The sequence below is a fragment of the Protopterus annectens genome, chromosome 2.part0, assembly GCF_019279795.1.
Source record: "Protopterus annectens isolate FY-2018-M chromosome 2.part0, PAN1.0, whole genome shotgun sequence".
NCBI lineage: Eukaryota > Metazoa > Chordata > Ceratodontiformes > Protopteridae > Protopterus > Protopterus annectens.
The window spans coordinates 1,069,771,861-1,069,793,176 of NC_056728.1; positions in this window are offsets into that span (position 1 = coordinate 1,069,771,861).

The following is a 21,316-nucleotide window of genomic DNA, read 5'->3' on the forward strand; positions in this document are numbered from 1 at the left end:
ATTGTGGTCAGACTGTATATGTATGTGGTTTAGGTGCTCCCTCACCCTATCTCTCAATTTGCTGTCCATTTTCCCAACATAAAATGCACTACAGGTTGTGCATTGAGCAAGATAAACCACATGCTCAGTCTGACAATCTGCACTAACATGAAAAACGTGCTCCTATTGTGTGACCGGATGTATAAAAGATGTACTTATGTCTATATACCTACAAAAATTACATCTGTTGCATGGTTGAGTGCCTGATGCCCCATAACCATTACCATTCCTCTTCCTATTTCTAGGACAATAAAGCAGTTGCTTTAAATTCATTCTATTCTTGAAAAGGAAACTTGTTTTTTCTCCCACTATTTCTTTGCTATGATGATCCACTGTTAAAATATTCCAGTGTTTATTTACTATCTCTCTTATATCAGTAGTATCTTATGTATAATACATTTGTACTTTAACCTCCTTACCTACTGGCCTTTCCTGTGTTGTATATCCTGATGCACTTGCACTTGAAAAGTATGGACGTGCTCTATTCTGCCATAATAAGTCCACTCCCTCAAAAGCTGTAGTGACCTCATCTAAATCATAACTCCTATCTAGGAGCCTCGTCTTCAGGTCTAGCAATTCTTTCTCAAAGCCATCCTGCGTTGGATTGAGCCTAGAGGCTCTCATGGCCTGACCTCTGGCTACATTCTTGAAGACAAACTTGGGATGCATGCTCTTTCTATGCAAGAATGTGTTCCTATAACATGCCTTTCTATAGACTCCTGTATTCAATATACCAGTGTTGAATCTCTCAATATACACATCTAAGTATGGAATACATTGTAGTGAATACTCCATGGTGAAGTTCAGATACTCAGTTAACCCATTAATCTCAACCAAGAACTCCTGTAAAAGTTCCTCCCCACCAGTCCATAACAAAAATAAGTCATCCACAAAACGTCTGTAGAATGCAACATATGTTCTATAACTATCCAAGGGAAAACTTCTCCTCTTCCCAAGTGGCCATGACAATGTTAGCATAGCTATTGGCACATGATGTGCCCATAGCTACACCATCGTTCTGAATATATGCATCCTCATTGTGCATAAAGATGTTATTATTCAAGATAACTTCCAGAAGAAGAAACAAGCGCATTAAATCTATAGTGTGTGTCTCATAAGCAGTGTGTAACAACAGATATCTATGTATACTTTCCATGCCTTCATCATTTGGTATAACAGTAAAAAGACTCTTTACATCTAATGTAACTAAACAGTACGGTGCATCATCCGCCATTTGTTTCATATAGTCAAATAGGTCTAATAAAAATTGATTACTGTCCTTGAGGATGGGTAAGTTTGCATCAACAACTGGTCTGAGATACCTCTCCAAGTAAAGTGACAAAGGCTTCATGACCCAACCTCTGCCTGTGACTATAGGTCTCAAGGGAGGGTTCATGGAACACTTATGTACTTTGGGAAGCCCTTGGATGATCGGTAGGAGGGGGTTACTGACCCTCAAAAATTTAAACAGATTGAGGCCAATATCTCCATTTCTTAACAAATCATCTAACACATCATACACTTTATACACTCGATTCTCTACTTCTTCCATGCTTACTGCTGAATAAAACCTCTCTTCTTGTAACAATGCCACCATTCTACCTATGTAATCATCTCTGTCCATGACTACAATAGGTCCCCCTTTGTCCACTGGTCTAATGATAATGGACTCATCGTTACATAGGTCATTCAAAGCTGTTCTTTGTTTAATCGTTAAATTTCCTCCCTTCTTTTTCCTGCCAATCAATTTCATCTTATGTATATCTTCCTCAACTAATTTTGTAAATGCATCTAAAAGTGATGACAGGCAATTTGAGTTAAACTGTGACTTTTCTTTTAATTTTATTTTTCATTATGTACTCATTTGAGAGATATATGTACTGTGGAGTATTTGCTCTATGATCAGTTTTCTTGGAGAGAATACTTTACGGTCAGGAGCCATTCTGTACCTTGCATACACTTACCTAAATATATATCTTATCTCTAGCTATATCTATACATATATACACATGTATATCTGCACACAGTCACACACAGGCACACACACAGATAAAGATAGATAGATAGATAGATAGATAGATAGATAGATAGATAGATAGATAGATAGATAGATAGATAGATATATAGATAGATAGACAGACAGACAGACAGATAGATATAGATAGCTATAGATAGATATAGATGGATAGCTATAGATAGATATCATTTGTTCCTAATTTTCAGTGATGCCCATGATTATGCCTCAGAATTTTGCTATGTCCCTCCTAATCCCTTCTAAAACTGCTAATTTGTGGAGAAAATGTGGTAGATTTCACTTAAATAATGACAATAATTAGAGTTATAGACTTTTTTTACTTCTGAAAATACATGTTAATTCACCTTCTCTTATTCTGTCGAGTTCTCAAGTTCAAAGTATTACTATTTTACAACATGTCCCTGACTGTTCCTGATTATCTCTGGATGTGTCCCCAGTTCTGGAAGTAAGAGGTTGAGAGCTATATAAGCATTTTTTTTTTCATTTTAAGTACGGTGAAGAAATAAAAACTGAGGATCACTTCTCACTTAAAATAACATCAGTATAATTGTTTAGTTTTACAGTCAGCTTTAAGTCTCTCAGAGGAATGCATCTGTTTCTGACAGTCCATAGATTTAGTACTCCAGCTTAGGGTAGGCTGTTTTGGAACTGTCACAACATCCATACTTCTTTGATAGTTAGGTTTCTGACATTACTGAAATAGATCACAGCTGGGTTTCTGGATGAGCTTTCCTATTAGTTTCCACTCTTGTCATGAAATTCCATCTCTAAGAGATGCAAACAACTCTGATGGTATGAGCCTTCTTTTAAGAACACCTTTTCAGGTGCCCCTCATTACCTGTAATGTTACATGCTTTTACTATCATATAACACTGATTGTCTGAGTAACTTATGAATTTTATTGTAACATGCACAACCCACAGAACACTGAAATAGCATTTTAGACCTAGTAAAAAGCCACTGTGCTGCTATTACCCTCTCCCAGCATAGAACTCCCTGTTCTATAATGAATGGGATGTTGTAGATGCTATGGGACTGGTATAACCCAAAAATAAAATCTTGAGTTAGAATGGAACACGTTTATTATTACAAAAGTTTGTGTTTTCATCTCAGCACTTTATAACACTTCATCAGACTCAAAACCAAAGCCATTTTTTCTGTTTGTTAATACGTGTTTAAAACTGTATGTTCTTTTAAGACTGAGTTGTGTGCAAACTAGTATAACCCATCCCAATTCATAAGATCCTTTGGTTGTATAACCAGCATGCTCAGCTACTAGTGTGAAGCTCCTAATAAATAATCTTCAGAAGTTACTGCTCACTTAATAATGAGATGCCCACCATTTATGGCAGATTACCTCATCTTAGCACTATTTAACTTCCTGAAGAGGTACCAGATGGGTGATCATCATCTACTACTTTTTGGGATAGCAAAGCTCCTAAGCTTTGATGTATCAGTGTACACATATACAATAAAGGGTTTATAAAAGTCAGGAGCAGTTTAGACTGGCTCTGGATACAAGAGAAATCCTCAGGTGATTAAAATCCTCTTCTGCTGTTGTGGTCCACCAAGTAAATTACACAGTCTGTAATGAAGAAGCTCTGAAGTCCATTACATCCAGCAATCTCCCAGTGATAATGACTCTATGTGTTTAACTTGAAGTACTGTCCAAAAGAACAATTAACTTGTAATGTACCATTTTCTCACAGGCTTGATTGAAAGGTAAGAAGACCATTTTGTTCTGATTCACTCTTCACTCTGTTATCGCTGCAAAGGAGTGTAGCATTCCCAACCGTCTGTCTATCCAGTTTTGTGGGTCTATCATCTCTAGCATGGCATTATCCACAAAAACACTCAGCTACACAATTACACATTAACCTTAACCTGTATATCTGTATGACATAAGACATTTCTGACCTTACATATTAATGGTTCTATTAGTAAGGCAAAAAGTATCAATGACAGTGAATGGCCTTGTCAGGTGCCCTCTCTTACCTGTACGGGGTCTTACATTATACCATTGTAGTAGAACCAAGTGGATGGCAAGCTATACAGCAGATTATATATCTCTACAAATGACATTGTAAAAATGAAATTGAAAATTTACAGCACTTGCCATAGGTAGTCCCATTTTATAAAGTCAAATGCCCTTGTAAAATCTATAAATCGTGCTGGCATGGCTCTCTTCTCTGAGTTGGCAAATTTCTGCATGTTTGCCCACATTCTGACAAAATCAAGGCCTTTCCACTTCCATTCCTTTCACAAAGCATATTTGATGGCATGATACTAGCCTTGGCATCACCTTCTGTAATTATTTGGCTAATATTTTGGCAAAGATCTTAATCTCCATACTCAGTAGAGAGATTGGCCTATAATTGCTTGGATGTAAACTATCCTTCCCCCTCCCTATACAGAAAAATAAGCTTTACTATCAAAAGTTTAGAAGAAAATTTCCCCCTAACCTCCACTTCTTTATAAAGATTGAACAACAAAACTGCTCTTCCAGATCAAAAGCTTTATAAAATAATGCAGTCATCCCATCTGGTCCTAGTGTCTTTTCTGTATTTAAGCTCTTTAATTGCCTTTAGTATTTCTTCCACCATTATTTCTTTACTCAGAGCATGAACAACTTCTGGTCCAACCTGTGTCATGTTTACTCCTTCAATAAACAATCTATACTGACTCCACGTTACCATGGGTGGCACAGTGGTGCAGTGGTTAACACTGTTGCCTCACCACAAGAGGTTCTCTGGTTTGGTTCTGAGCTAGGGTGCCTTCTGTGCAGAGTCTGCATGCCCTTCATGCATTTGTGTGGGTTTTCTCTGGGTACTCTGGTTTCCTCCCACTTTCCAAAGACATGATTCTGGAGCATTTCTTCCCAGGCCTCTGCTGAAAATAGGCTATGTTCCTAGTCAGACTGTCCCAGTCAACAAATAATAAATTACTTCTCCCCTGTAGTCCCTAACAAGTTTTGTATAAGGATGAGATTAATCTTTAGTTGCTATATGATGATCCTTCCTTGGTTTTGAGGGCTGAGATAAGCAATCCCTCTGCTCTCTCCTTCAGCCTATTGCCTAAAAACTTTGATCTAATTCTATTAGCCCAGAGAACTGACAGTACTTTTCCCATTGATATGCATTTCTAAAAAGTATAACTGCCTAATTTTAGATTTAAGTTGCTTCCTTTGCTTGCAAAAGCAACCCATCCTGACAATGTCCTTGATTGTATTCATTCTCGTTTATACTCAGGACATTCTTAAATCTCCATAGTTCCAGTTGCCACTTCTTTTCCACTTCTCAGTAAAAGATGGCTGTCCATTCCTTTAACTTCACTTTAAAGTATTCCAAAAATGGGCGAATGGAGGTTCCACTCACTTGTATTTTCCCCAAAAATCTTTAGCCCAGTCCACCAACTTCTGCAGTTTCTTACCATCTCTGAAAAGTAAGGAATCCATTCTCCTCTCCCTACTGTCTTTATTTTTCCAAACTTTATCCAGGGTCAAGACTCATACACAATGGTCTGACAATGCAAAACTTCAATTAAGGTAGTTGCCCCAGAAGGTTTGGAGTTACTAAACAAAAATTTAGTCTACCAGAACTCTCTGTCACATTTGAAGTAAATGTATAATCAAACTATTCAGGCTGCATAAGACTCCAAACATCCAAAATAATTAGTTCCTACATACCTTTAGCATTTAGGCAGCCTGCTTGTACCCTTAGGCAACACATTCCATTTAGAATCAATATCACATTAACGTCACCTGTGATTAGGATTCTAGTCTCCCTCTTTACATGTAATGGATTGGTATTCCAAAACCTCATTACATATGTCATCCTCACTGGATCTGCCCTCTCCTTCAGCCTATTGCCTAAAAACTTTGATCTAATTCTATTAGCCCAGAGAACTGACAGTACTTTTCCCATTGATATGCATTTCTAAAAAGTATAACTGCCTAATTTTATTTTTTTCTCAAAAATTTTTTATTGATTTATAAAATATGACATAAACAAAAATCCAGATATTAAGACAATTGTCATATAGGAGTTAAATAAAATTATACATCTTGTGATAATGTTTTACAACTCATGAAGGTAAGGGCAAACAACATAAAACAATATATACAGATGGTAACCAGGAATCAAAAATGTAAAATGAGACTGAAGTCAAAATAAGAAAGTAATATATAAGAGTAAATTAATCCTGGAAGTGAGACATGACAATGAAATTGGGGACTAGTAGTCATAATTAATAATGTAGAGGACCTTCTCTAAAACTTTGTTATTTAAAATCCTTTCCTTAGGACTTTTCCACATAGATTTATTAGCGGAAATATACATGCAAGCCATTGAACAAAAGGCGTTCCAATTCAATTTAGTACGATCAAGCCAATTTTTGGTAATATACAATTTTAAAAGCGAACAAATAAAAACAAGCACATGTGTATCAAACTTAGAGAGAAGTGTTGTAGGAATGTGTAAGATTGCAATTTCCCATGATAAAGTGGATTTGTGGTATCCCATTTTCTGTAGCATTACTTTCAAGGAACTCCAAAGTTTATGTGAGAAACAACAAAACCAAAGAATATGTAAAAGGTCAGCACTCGGAAAGGAGCATCAGGGGCAAGATGAAGACACGCTTGCACTAAACCTGTTCAGTTTGACAGGAGTAATATAAGCGTTATTATTTATCATTAATTGAGTATAGACCAATTTCTTGAAAGGGGGGTATTGCAGAGTGTTTCTGATGGCCAAGAGTTTTTGGTTAACAGTCAAATGAGGGCTGTGATCATCCCAGAAATTTGAAAAAAGATATGCTGATTCTTGTATTAATTTAGTTAATAAGTTATAAGATTTTGATAACATTTTTCAGGTAATGATAATGTTCTAATTATTATTTCTAAATTATTAAGATCCTGTTCACTTGCCTTAGTAAAATTGCAATTATTTATTACCGCATCCCTCATTTGATGTAGTATTATGGTATATTTACAGTTTACACACAAAGTCTTCCGTAGTTCAGCAAGGGACAGGTCTTTATATTTCAGGAGTGTCCAGACCTTCATACTTTTAATAAGAGGATAATTATTCAGGTTAAAAGGTATATTATCCAGTTTGAAATTGGGATTTAGGTGGATTGGTTGAAGTAAATGAACAAAATTATCCATCTTGATAAGTTTAAACAATTCCAGGAATGCTTTGATCTTATATTTGAGGTAAATCGAGATTTTGAGAGTGTTCATTGATTCAGAAGAAATAAAAGGAATAGCAGCAGGGTTTATGTTTTTGGATATAATATAGAAATGCCACAACCTAACCCAATTGGATGCATTATTATAATGAATACTATTCAAATTAGAAATGGACAAAAGTTTATTTGTCAAAACAATCAAGTAATAGAGATAAAAATTTGGTAAACCTAAACCCCCCTTATCTTTAGAGATAGATAATTTAGGATAAGAGATCCTAACTGCCTTAGGAAACCACAAAAATTTAGCTAGTTCTTTATTAACTTTGTCAAAGAAAGACTTAGGAATTATTTGATCTGAAGCGTTAAATTGGTACATGAATTTAGGAAGGATATTCATTTTAATTATGGCAGCTTTTGAAAGAAGTGATAAATTCAGAAGTTCCCATCTACGCATATCTAGCATTATAGATGACCATACTTTATATAAGTTGTTTTGAAAAGAAGATAGGGTATTATGTTTTAAATGTACACCCAGATACTTAATCTCGTAAGTAATATGAAAATGAGAATCAGGAAATAGGTAATACTTATGCGCCAAATGATTTAAAGGGAAAATATGAGTTTTTTGAGAATTAATTAGAAAGTCCGACGCAAGTGAAAATTTCTCAATAGAAGCCAATATTTTTTTAAGGTCTGAAATAGGAGTTTGAGAAAATATAACTAAGTCATCCGCAAAGGCTGAGAAAAATAAATTAGTGCTGTAAATCCTAGGGATCTTGTGAAATGTGTTTTGTGATATGTAAAGAAGTAAAGGTTCCAAATATATATATTAAAAAGAAAAGGAGATAAAGGACAACCCTGTCTCGTACCATTAGTCATCTTTATACTATTTGAAGTAATTCCATTAATATATAGTTTGGTAAAGGAATCTTTGTATAGAGTTTTGATAGTATTTATAAATGTTATAGGGAAATTAAAACAGAACATAGTCTGGAAAAGAAAATCCCAATTCACTCTATCAAATGCATTTGATGCATCTAGGATTAATGCATACAATGGATTATTATCATGTTTTGTAAGATGCATAATGGAATCCAAAGTCAAGGTGTTGTCCCAAATATGTCTGTGAGACATAAAGCCTGTCTGATCAGGTGAAATTATTGATGAAAGGATCTTCTTCAATATATTAGCAAGAATAGAAGACAAAATATTGATATCTACATTGATTAGTGAAATTGGTCTATAATTGCGGGGGTCAGTTTTATCTTTGTTATTTTTTAGAATAAATATAGTTTTAGAAGTGTTCCAAATAAGATCGGATATGTCATTTATTTTTATATAGTTATACACTTTAAGAAGAAAGGGAGTGATTATTGATTTAAAGGATTTAAATAAATTAGGTGTGAATCCATCAGGTCCTGGGGATTTACCAATTTTTAGTCTATCAATTGACTCATTAATTTCTATAAGAGTAAGAGGGGATGAAAGAATATTCTGCTGTTTATCATTTAGCTTAGGAAAAGTTATAGAACTTAAAAAAACTATTAATATAACTATTTTCTATAGAATTAGAAGTTTTGGAAAATATCTCTGTATATAGTAATGAGAAAAGATGCAAAACTTCCTTGTCTGTGTTATATAATTGATTGTTATATTGTAGGAGCGCTATTCTAGATCTCTTAAAATTTTTTTAAATTATTCTTGCTAAGGTTTTAGAAGGAATTTGAGCCCATTCTAAATAGGTGATTAATAATCTTTGCTCCAGTATTGAAAGGTTATTTTTGTGTAATAAAATCAGTTCTTTTTGACAGTCTATAATCTGTTTATCAAATGATGGGTCCGGATTTAAACTATATTGATTTTCAAGGGACTGAATCCTTAGTTTTAGGGATCTTTCTTTATTATTAAATTGTTTTTTAAGATATGCGGCTTTACCAATAAACATACCCCTTAATCTAGCTTTACAAGCCGCCCATTGTATATCATAGGGAATGTCTGTTGAATCTAAATTATTATCCATATCCTGTATTATTTCTATACACAATTTATTAATCTCTTCTTTAGAAAGTAAGTTATTATTTAAAGTCCAATTATTTCTTGTAAATTTATGACCAGGGTTAAAGTTTAAATTAAAATTTACTAATATTCTAGAATGATCGGAAAGAAATCTGGGTTCAGTAATAAAATCCATTAACACCTGCGAAAGAAAATTTGATATAAGAAAGAAATCCAACCTAGACCACGAATGATAACATTTCGAATAATAAGTATAAGTATCATATTTATTTGAGAATTTGATGATTTGTAAAGGGTCTATGAGATTGTATTCTAATATTAAGTCTTCAAGAGCAAAGGAAGCTTGATGATTGTGCGAAGAGGAACAACTTGTACGATCTATAACAGGGTTAATTATAGCATTCCATTCACCACCCAAAATAAGAAAATGATCTTTATAGGAAGAAAGGATATTATAAATCTGTAAAATAAAAATATGTTGGTTAGTACATGGGCCATACAAATTTAGTATCAGCAGTGGTTTATCCAAATTGTGTACGATAGATGTAAAGTAGCACCATCTACCTTCATTGTCGTATTTTTTTCAATAATAGTTCCCAGAATTTTTTGTTTGATTATGATAGCCACCCCCCCTAGAATTAGAAGTGTCCCCTGAAGCTATTATTTTTTTGATCCATTTTTTCTTACTTACTTTGTCCCAATCATCTCTAGGAATATGTGTTTCTTGCAAAAAACATACATTGGCAAGCGATTTATACATTACATGAAAAATTAAGGATTTCTTATCTTTATTTTGAATCCCTCTTACATTCCAGGAATCAATTATTAGTGAATTACTCATGTGATTAAAAAAGGTCTGTTAAAGGAAAAGTTCAAATTTAAATTATTTGAGTATATATAAAGGATAAGTAAGAAAAATAGACGAAGTTTAGTCTCATCATACCAGTTATTTACTATAAGTGTAAATATCAATATAAAATTAACCTGAAACTCAAAATCATCCCTCTTCCCGAACCCAGTGCCTATCCACTTACACTTACCTACAGAGGGAAGATAAAAATAGCTATACGCGTAGTGTAAAAACTTGGTTACCAAAAACACAAACACATGGGAAGAAAATGTAAATAGAGTCCTAAAAAGGACTGTAACAGTAAAAATAATAACAATACTGAACATATTTACACAACTGTCCAAACACAAGATGTCCGATCTATACATTCCCCATTCAAAAATGTACTCACAAACACCTATAAAATTAAATATAATTGTGTCCCAAGTAAATAAGTTAGTAATCTTGCCAAGTAATATATAATTGTGATGTGATATGCAAGTCAGAAAGAACATATATCTTGAAATAGTCATATATTCATATATATTAAATCATTAGTGTAAACATAGTAAGACACGAATATGACTCCAACTAAAAGAAATTAAATGTTATAATAAAATGAAATCTTCCCTGATATATATATATATATATATATATATATATATATATATATATATATATATATATATATACTATATTGTTATGTAGAGCAAAAATCTATAAATGGTGTAGCACTGTATAAACATTCTTTAACTATAATTCAAAACAAATTAGTATGAAACGAGTATATGAAAGTCCAAAAGGAAATGATAATACCATCATGTCTAGAATAAAGTAACCCAACATATTTATCTTCACATGTATCCCGCACTTTTAGCAAAATTAGGTAAAATATTATGAATGTTATTTAAAACTCATACATAGATATATAAATAATAAGGGAAAATGTATTAATGAAACATGAGATGTTTACTAAAGACTTCAAATTGCCCATAAATGAGAAGTTATTCTTTGATGAAATCTACTATGTCATTGAAAATATGCCTGTAAAGATGATTAAAACAAAAATTATAAGTATATACTATATATGCAGAACAATGAATAATTAACTCTATTAGTTATTGCATCAATTCCAGCTTGTTGAGTAATATACATTAACCTTGTTAGTAACATCAGAACTTATGAATATATAATAGCAGGAAAATTAGAATAGCATTACAAAACTTTCATATTGATATCTTTTATCCAACCATCGAGAAAAATTTTGGCTTGTAAACAAAACCTTAGTTAAATCAAGCCTCCAACTGTGTGTTTTTTTATGAAAAAGGCAGCATTTAAATATGCAGTGCTATTTTCAGATGTTCAGCAGAAAAATAATTACTAAGTATATATTTTAAAAAACCTTAACCTACATGAATAGACTTACAAATGCATAGCTACAATTAGGTATGTTTTTCAGTAATACATAACACATATTGAAGTATTCTTTTTCTAATCTTTTTTGTACAAGAACTTTACCCATTGTCATGACATTGAAAGTTATAGGAATGTTAATCATGTAATTTAAGTAAAGCCTATATCTGCATTTGCACATTTGACTTTCAGAAAGCAGAACTTGTGCATGATGCGCATCAAACTAATGGTTCTAATATTCTTAACACTCTGCACAACATCAAAGTTATAGTCTAAAAGAATTTATTTAGATTCTTTCAGATATTTAGACTGTCAACTCAAACATTTCGAGTGAGAGCTTGACTAGTTTCAAAGCGAAGATGAGGAAGTAAAGTGGCAAGGCAGTAGGATAAACTACTACAGGTTTCATAACCATGGCGACATACATAGATATTCTCAGCCTTAGGTGTTAAACAATACTGTCAACATTCAGGTTATATAACGGAAATATATGAAGTTCAGCTGCTGGTAAAGTTAACAGTATAATTACTGTTATATTGTGGGGATTGAACATACTAATAAAATACAAGATAGTTATCGAGACATAAACGTCTCTGCTTGGCTTAGAGGAAAGTCCCGAACAGTACGAGGCTTCCTGATGCATGTAATGCGTACCGTTTCAACCTGCAAAAGAAAAAACACCTACCTGCAAAACCAACAATGCTGCAGGCAAGATGTGGACCCCGAGAATGTCAAACAGCAACTCTTCAGCTACGCTACATCAGGAAGACAGGAAGGCATGTAGCAAGTTGACAGATCACCGAGAACATCAGGCCATGACGTTTTTTCAAAGTTCTTTTTTTGAAATCCTGTCCGAAGATCATGAAGCGCAGAATATCACAAGCGCAACACTAATGGGACATAAAGGAATTAATAACAGCATTGCCGCTGATGACATCCTGAACGAACACATCAAGGGAAGAGGAACTCGAATGGTTTTAAACATCAAAGCAATGAAGTCTGTCAAGGTTGGTGATGCTATTCAGCTCGAGAGTCCAGATAGTTTTCCCTCCATTCAGTTAAAGCATTCTTGTGTGGAAAAAAACAGAACTTTCTCATATAAACTATGCCATGTTGATATAGGGATAATGTAAAGGCAAGTTGTGCAAGAATATTAATAATTGAGTTTGCATCATCTTCAAATATCATTAAAACAGATGTTTTATTCAAACAAAAAAAAAACTGAATAAATAAAATAAAACTCCTCGCCACAAATCTGAATAGACGCTCCAAGTACTCCAGATAAAATAAATGTTCAAATAATAACAAAATCGAAAACTGGAGCGAAACAGAGCCAACAAAGTCCAAAGACCCCAATAATTTCAGTAAATTGAAGAAACTTTAATAGAACATAAACACTGCAGGTCAATTGATCTGCAGTGTTTATGTTCTATTAAAGTTTCTTCAATTTACTGAAGTTATTGGGGTCTTTGGACTTTGTTGGCTCTGTTTCGCTCCAGTTTTCGATTTTGTTATTATTTGAAAAAAAAAACTGAGATTGTTTTTTTTGACAAACTATGGCTTATATTCCATATTAATAAAAAAAAAAAAACATAGTAATATAAGTAAGCTTATTATCTTAGAAAGCAACTGTACTTACATCAGTTAGGAGAATTATTTTTGTGAAAAAATAACAGATGAAGATTAGAATACTTTTAAGAAGATATCTTTTGCTTCTTGTGGGTCTGTAAACACATAGCTCCTTTCATTATAGTTGAAAGAAAGGGTGTTAGGGTAACACATTCGAAATTTAATTCCCCTTTTTATCAGATCAGCACAATATGGTGATAATTTTTGTCTATTTAGCTTTATTTGTGCTGGTAAATCCTGTGAAAAAGTCAACTTATGTTTATTCCAAATGAGATATTTTTTAATTTTTGCTGCTTCTAAAATACGCTGGGTGTCTTGAAAGTCTAGTAATCTTGTATAAATAATCCGAGGTGAAGTTGAGTCTTGTCTGGCACGGAGGGCTCTGTGCGCTCTTTCTACAGTTAAGGATTTTGTATTTGACTCACAGTTAAGTAATGTCTCAAATATTTGTTTAGTCACAGAAATTAAGTTTTGGTTTTCATAAGATTCTGGCAAACCTCTAATTATTATATTATTTCTGCGACTCCTTGCTTCTAAATCCAGTACTTTGGCTTGTATATCAGCAATTTGAGTATCTTTAGATTTTAAGTCACATTCAATAGCCTCTGTTCTCATTTCTATGGTAAGATATTTGTTTTCTAGTATGTCCATTCTTTCATTAATCTGTTTTAAAGTTTTGCCAAAGTCAGTGAATTGATCAGAAAAATTCTGTATAGCACTTTGAATAGGTTGTAGTGCCATTTTTAAGTCATCTAAATGAAAATTAGAGTCACTTTTATCTTTAGCACTTAGTTTTGTGATCTCAGTAGATTGTTTAGTTGTTCTTAATCTCTTGGAGCCAGACTCCTTCTCTGGAGAGAGCATAGAAAAAAATTTGGCCTTGGTTGTCTGTGTATCCATGGAGCTTGAGTTATCAGCCATATCCAGTCTAGAGGTGTGAAAGCTGGGAAGCTGACACAGAGATAGAGATCTAGAGTGCACGTGCCCACAAACTGTTGAGGCCAAAAGTTATTCTGAGGTAAAATAATCCAAAAAATTACTTCTTATCAAAAATAAACAATCCCAAAGTGAAGAGCTTGAGTCAGAGAAGATTTCTATAGAAAAAACTGTGGAGAAATTTCACTTAAAAGCTGTTGAAATTAGCCGGTAATTGAATAGCAGTGAGAAGCACAGTGAATTGGGAGCAGGCTAGGTGGCAGCCATCTTGGAATCAAAACTGCCTAATTTTAGATTTAAGTTGCTTCCTTTGCTTGCAAAAGCAACCCATCCTGACAATGCCCTTGATTGTATTCATTCTCGTTTATACTCAGGACATTCTTAAATCTCCATAGTTCCAGTTGCCACTTCTTTTCCACTTCTCAGTAAAAGATGGCTGTCCATTCCTTTAACTTCACTTTAAAGTATTCCAAAAATGGGCGAATGGAGGTTCCACTCACTTGTATTTTCCCCAAAAATCTTTAGCCCAGTCCACCAACTTCTGCAGTTTCTTACCATCTCTAAAAAGTAAAGAATCCATTCTCCTCTCCCTACTGTCTTTATTTTTCCAAACTTTATCCAGGGTCAAGACTCATACACAATGGTCTGACAATGCAACACTTCAATTAAGGTAGGTGCCCCAGAAGGTTTGGAGTTACTAAACAAAAATTTAGTCTACCAGAACTCTCTGTCACATTTGAAGTAAATGTATAATCAAACTATTCAGGCTGCATAAGACTCCAAACATCCAAAATAATTATTTCCTACATACCTTTAGCATTTAGGAAGCCTGCTTGTACCCTTAGGCAACACATTCCATTTAGAATCAATATCACATTAATGTCACCTGTGATTAGGATTCTAGTCTCCCTCTTTACATGTAATGGATTGGTATTCCAAAACCTCATTACATATGTCATGCTCACTGGATCCAGAGATGTTTTCTGTTATATTATGGTGACCTGACTCCATGTGACAGAATACCCATCTCCTATCTTTATCCTTCCAGGTGTCTTTCTTTTTCCACCCTAGTGTCCCATGAACTAATGTAATTATCTTCCTTTTTTGTAGATTTTGCACAACTATACCTGGCCTTACCCTTTCAAACTTTCAAAAACATTGAACATTCCATTCCTCATATTCACACTGATTCTAATATGTGTTGCCAACCATTTAACCTTCCAAGTGGCATACTCTATAATGTACTTATATGAACAAGTTATTGAGTCCTTGGAATTACAGGCTCATCGCTCTTATTAACCTTGACATGAAGATCTACGCTTCTATCCTAGTTAACAGAATTAAACATATTGTTCTTACCATTATCTCCACTGAACAATCAGAGTTCACTCAGAATAGATAAACCTTTGATCACACCCTTCTCCTTGACCATCTCATAACCCTTTCTACCACTAATCACAACCTTATATATACTCTGGCTTTTGATGCCTCTAAAGCCTTTGACAGATTGATTGTAGAATTCTTCCTATCTACTTTCCCTAGGTAAAACGTTTCTCCAGCTTTCATGCAGTCTATTAAAACTCTATACTCTAACACCCTTGGTGTACCCCAAGGATCTGTGTCGAGCCCTATACTGTTTGGAATCTATTTCTCAACAGTCCAGCCAACAAAGTATGACCTGTAACTTACAAAGTTTGCTGATTTATACATATTGGTTGCAATCATTGAGCCCACCAATAATGAGACTATAGTACAACAGGGGCTAACACACACAAATGATTGGTGCCACATAGTCTACTAATAAATACAGAATGTGACATGATTTGTGCATTATGCAAAGTGGCATTTCCTGGTAAATACACCATTAACAACACTGTCCCATATGCTGAAACCAGCAGTGCAAGATTTGGGAACACAGATAGCAATCTGAACTTTGACCAAGTGTCCATAGTGATATGGAAAGGCTATGTTGTGCACCTCAGAAGTCAGGCCAGTGTATCTGGATCTGAAGAAGATATAACATCACTGTACCCGAACCTCATCTGAACACTAATGCTTCCATTTGCACATACCTTATCAGATGCCTGAAGCAGCTAGGCAGACCACAGGGGGTTCACACCAAGGAAATACATGCCTGGCAAACCATGCCATGATATACATAGATATACTGAAAGCCCTGTTCCTGAAATCTCTATCGGAAAGAATGAGGTGACTTGTGCTTGGACTACAAGACATCTCTGACCCTGTCTGATGTGCATATTGCACATCCGCAAATCAGCAGAGTCTGTTGAGAGGTAGATGGTAAAAGCAATATCCCACATGGTATTGTAAAATGCTCTCCTGCCAAGCAAGTACACACATACACACAAACTCACACACACACACACACACACACACACACACACACACACACACACACACACACACACACACACACCTGACTGCAGTGAGAATAGAACCCCTTTCTATCTAAATACATAGGCTACAGAACACAGTATTTTATGCAAGCACCACAGCACAAATCTAACTTGGAGTGTCTCAGACAACACTTTATTGCTGATGACATCAGCAGTGTCTGTAGAGGAGAATATAACAGTGTCCCACATGCTAGTGTAAAATACTCACTGCAATGTCAAGCAACAGCTCACACACACACACAGACACACACACACACACACACACACACACACACACACACACACACACACACACACACACACACACACACACACACACACACACACACTTGACTGCAGTGAGAACAGAACCCCTATATGGCTGCAGGTTAACTTATGGTGGATGACATCAGCAGTGAATGTTGGAGAGAAGACATTGGGAGGCATGCATGAAATGGATATGTAGGCATGTGCAAATATCAAAATATTGTCAATTTATGGGATTGGAGCAGTAACTGCAAGATACACACTTCCGCTCTTCTGGCTAGACATACACAGTTGACTATCGTGAGAACAGAACCCCAACATATCTAAGTACAGAGACTACACAATAGAGTACTTTACACAAGTGGCATGTCACAAGTCTGACTTTTACATGGCTGCAGGTCAGTGAGAACAGAACCCCTATATGGCTGCAGGTCAACTTATAGTGGATGACATCAGCAGTGCACATTGTGGAGAAGAAGTTGGAAGGCCTTCATGAAATGGCTCTGCAGGCATGTGCAAGTACCAAAAAACTGTCATGGGATTGGAGCAGTTACTGCAGGATACACACTTCTACTATTCTGGCTAGACACACACACACACACACACACACACACACACACACACACACACACACACACACACACACACACACACACACACACACACACAGTTGACTGCAGTGAGAAGAGAACTGCTACCTAAGTACACAGACTACAGAACTCAGCACTTTAGGTAAGTACCTGACTTTTACATGACTGCAGGTGAACTTATAGTAGATGACATCAGCAGTGTGTGAGACAAAATGTTGGGAGACCTGCATAGGCTCATAGACTCATATGTACATAGAAGTCTACTAGCTTAATGGCCCTAAGGTGCTTAGAAGCCTAGCTGTGTAAAAACACAAGTACCCTTACTGAGCATATTTGGATAGGCATTGTTAACAGAGCAATTTTGTGAGCAGCATGAACTGGCCCTGTCCATGAGGGACATAGGTGCCACACAAGATGTGGCTTTACAATCACCCAACCGATAGTTAAGGTTGCGACTGAACAGGGTCATTGAGGAGCACTGATTCATACACAGGAAATGGACAGTAAACAGCAGTAATACAGCATAATATAAACATATCCATAGTGGGGTGATCAGCAGGTTTGTGCGAAGGTTAGCAAAGTGCATACACATGTGAGATACATATGTTTGCATGTAGGTAAGCAGTGCACAAAAGCAAGCCACATTGCTAAAGCATGACAGTTAGTATTGAATCTATGAAATATACCTGCTGCTAAGTGACTCTGTGTCAGCACATGTTAATGCATTGATGCATTCCTTTTTTGGCCCAGATGGTACTGGGTTCAAATACAGGTGTATCTAATATGTTAAAATACTTTTTATTGCAGAGTGATAATGCAATGACATGACTTGTTTATATGAGACATGTTGCCATCTGTTGGCAAACTAGAAAATGTTAGTAAACATGAGATATTATTACATAGGTCTGGATTTGAACTCTCATTCCAATGTACCTTCAGAGCACAGAATGGGTACCTTATCCCTCTTTGCCACACAACAGCTCTGCAGCAAGGAATTTAACTCAATATGCACACAACCAACTGCAACAACATCTACAGTGATATCAAAACATACAAATATTATTTGTACATTTAGTAGTTTTGGATGTAGTGTACCTAGCAATCATACAACCTGCCATAATTATTGCTTGCAAATATGCAGCTTTGCCTTACATTTCTGTGTTTGTTAGCCATTCTTCATGTATCTGAACAGTAATCTGAGACATGCAGTGTGTAAACCATTCTATATCATTGACCTTAAAATGTGTGAGGTTATTAAGTGGAAATAATACCATATGCAGTTACCAAAAATGAAGGATAGGTTGGATATGAAGGAACACAACCTGTGGCTTGTGTACTGCTTACTAATACTTCCAACCTTACATCTAACACTTTGTAGATGTGACTTGACACACCCACTGGAAGTAAGGCACCTGCAGTGCTGTTGTGTTTTCCTTCTCCCAAACACTAATCAGTCACAGTTGCAAACCATTAAAACCAACACTGAGGGAGTGGCTACTCTATCTTTACATATCTGTATGAATCCATTTTTTTTTGGATTCAGCAATTACAATGATTTCGCACCTCATTTGCATCTTTCCCATGCTCACGGTTTGGAATCTACACCATAGAAAGGCAACCATGTAGCTAGGCAAACTGATGGTGGGGACATTTGTTTATGTTGGAAAGACTGCACACAACTCTATTTCTCCTGGATATATCTGTACAGAAAAGCATTTCACTTCAGAACGTATGCTTACATTTGGTCAGCTATATACTGAATATGGTGAAATGTATTTAAGAAATATCTGAAGTATAGGCTTTTACACTTTTTTTCTGTATGCATTAGTTAGAAGTGCACTGATGGCATGGACATGTTTGCCAAGCCATTTCAGAGTTATACATGACTGCCAATGCATGAAAATGGAATGCTGTGTGATAAATACATACAAATGTTTCAGGGGCAGATTCTTTGATAGACCTTTTAGCATTTCAAAGAGGGTTTGTTAGAAAATTGTGTCATTTTCCTGTTATTTTTTTTTTGGGGGGGGGACATAGGTGAGTCACTGTTATGTCACAAACAAGGATATGGTGCTCTGTTAGTGTGATACAAGGATATGCCACTAATTCCCATTATTACACAATACACCCCAGCTTCAAGACTTACCTCGTAAGTACAGCAGTTGACATGGTTCTGTCCATGTAAACTCCTTTCCATGCCTGTATTCCAAAAGTTTTGGAATACGTAGGACAAACCAGCACAGAGTCTGCATGGTTGCTTTATAGCTTATTGAATAGCTCCACTATGTTGGATCAGTTGCTTAGCAAGCAGTTCAGCTGCTTATGCTGTAATTAGCATACCTCTGTGTTTACATGGTTTGCACAGGGGTGTGGGCCTCTATATGGCACTTACTGAAACTAAAACTTTCTAAGGCTGTGTGGGCATTTAGCCGCAACACTCACATGGTGAAAAACAACTGTGTAGACTTTATTGAATCCCACTGAGGACCTTTATACATTTTTTAAAATTTACTTTTACTTCCTTGATGATTCTTATTTTATGGAATGGCTCTGAAGAAGTGGTGAAAGATGTTATCATTGTCCTTAATAAGACTACTAATTTCTTGAGCTTCACACATCAGTTTAATCAAAAGAGAGAGTCACCATTTCTGATAAAGGGTTTAGATCAAATGTTTATAGAAAATCCACCTTCAATAATGCATACCTACATTTTAAAAGTTTTCATACATTTAAGTGTAAAAAAAGTCTTATAAATGGTCAATGTATCAGGTTAGCACACATGATTTCTACCAAGGAAATTTTAACTCAAAAAGTACATGTACTCAAGGAAATGTTCATTGAGAGGAGTTACCCAAAGAAACTTACTGAGGAAGTAGTTCAGATATTGCACAAAAATGGTGCACCCAATGCAAACCACTTTTAGGTAATGGGGGATTTAACAACTAACATCCACCATGACCCCACACCAAAATGAGCCCTTTTGTTGGAAAATGACATAGAAACACATCCATTTAAGGAGAATAATGTTAAGAGAACTAGGAAATGCAGTCACTGTAAGTATTTTCCATAAATTTAAGAGGGAGATTGCATAAGGCTAGGGCAAGATCAGGGTATTTTACTCAAATTTCAAGATGAAAATTGTTTAAGTAAAGCTGTTATGTACATAGCAAAATGTTACCACCTACCCAAGTTTCTATACTTAGAAAACTGAGAAGAATTTTAAGAAAAGAATAAACAAACACGTCTATAACATTTCTACAAAATGTGTTAACAGTGCCCTTTTTAAGCATAGTGAGACATGTGTGGGCTTTAACAAAATCAGGTTTGGCATAGAAAAAAATAACACATGCCTTAGAGGAGGTGGCTGGGAGATGAAGCTGGAGTATAGGGAACTTTTTTGGCAACTTAAACTAAATGCCAAAGTCCCACTAAGAGCTAATGAGAACATCTCAATCCCACCAGTTTTAAAATTGACAGCTATAAAGCTGTAACTGGGGATTGTATATACTAAGTTTTTAGTTTTTGATATAACATAATATTTTATTAGGACGTTTTATTTTTGATTATATTATGTTTGTATTATGCAGTTCTATGTATGCATTCCTTTAGGTGCATTGATATTACAAGTGTTGGAGTTTATAGCATAATTAAATTTGGTGTTATTTTAAATGAGCACACCAATATGATTATTAGTAGAGGAATATAAACAGAATGTTGTTTGCATTATTTTTTTCTGAAGGAGTTTTGCATTTTACAAAATGAAAGCACTTCATTATTAAATATTGGATTTTATTTTCTGGTGGGTTTCAGTTTGTTTTGGTTTGCATTGCATATAAAATTCCTATTTTTTACATTCAAATTGGCCTTTCCAATAAAAAAAGGTCAGGTAACAGTATCAGGTGGTGAAGCTCCTTCTGTGCAAACATTTTCCTTTATTGCCTCCAGATTCACTTCCATCTTCAAGATTTCCAGTATGATA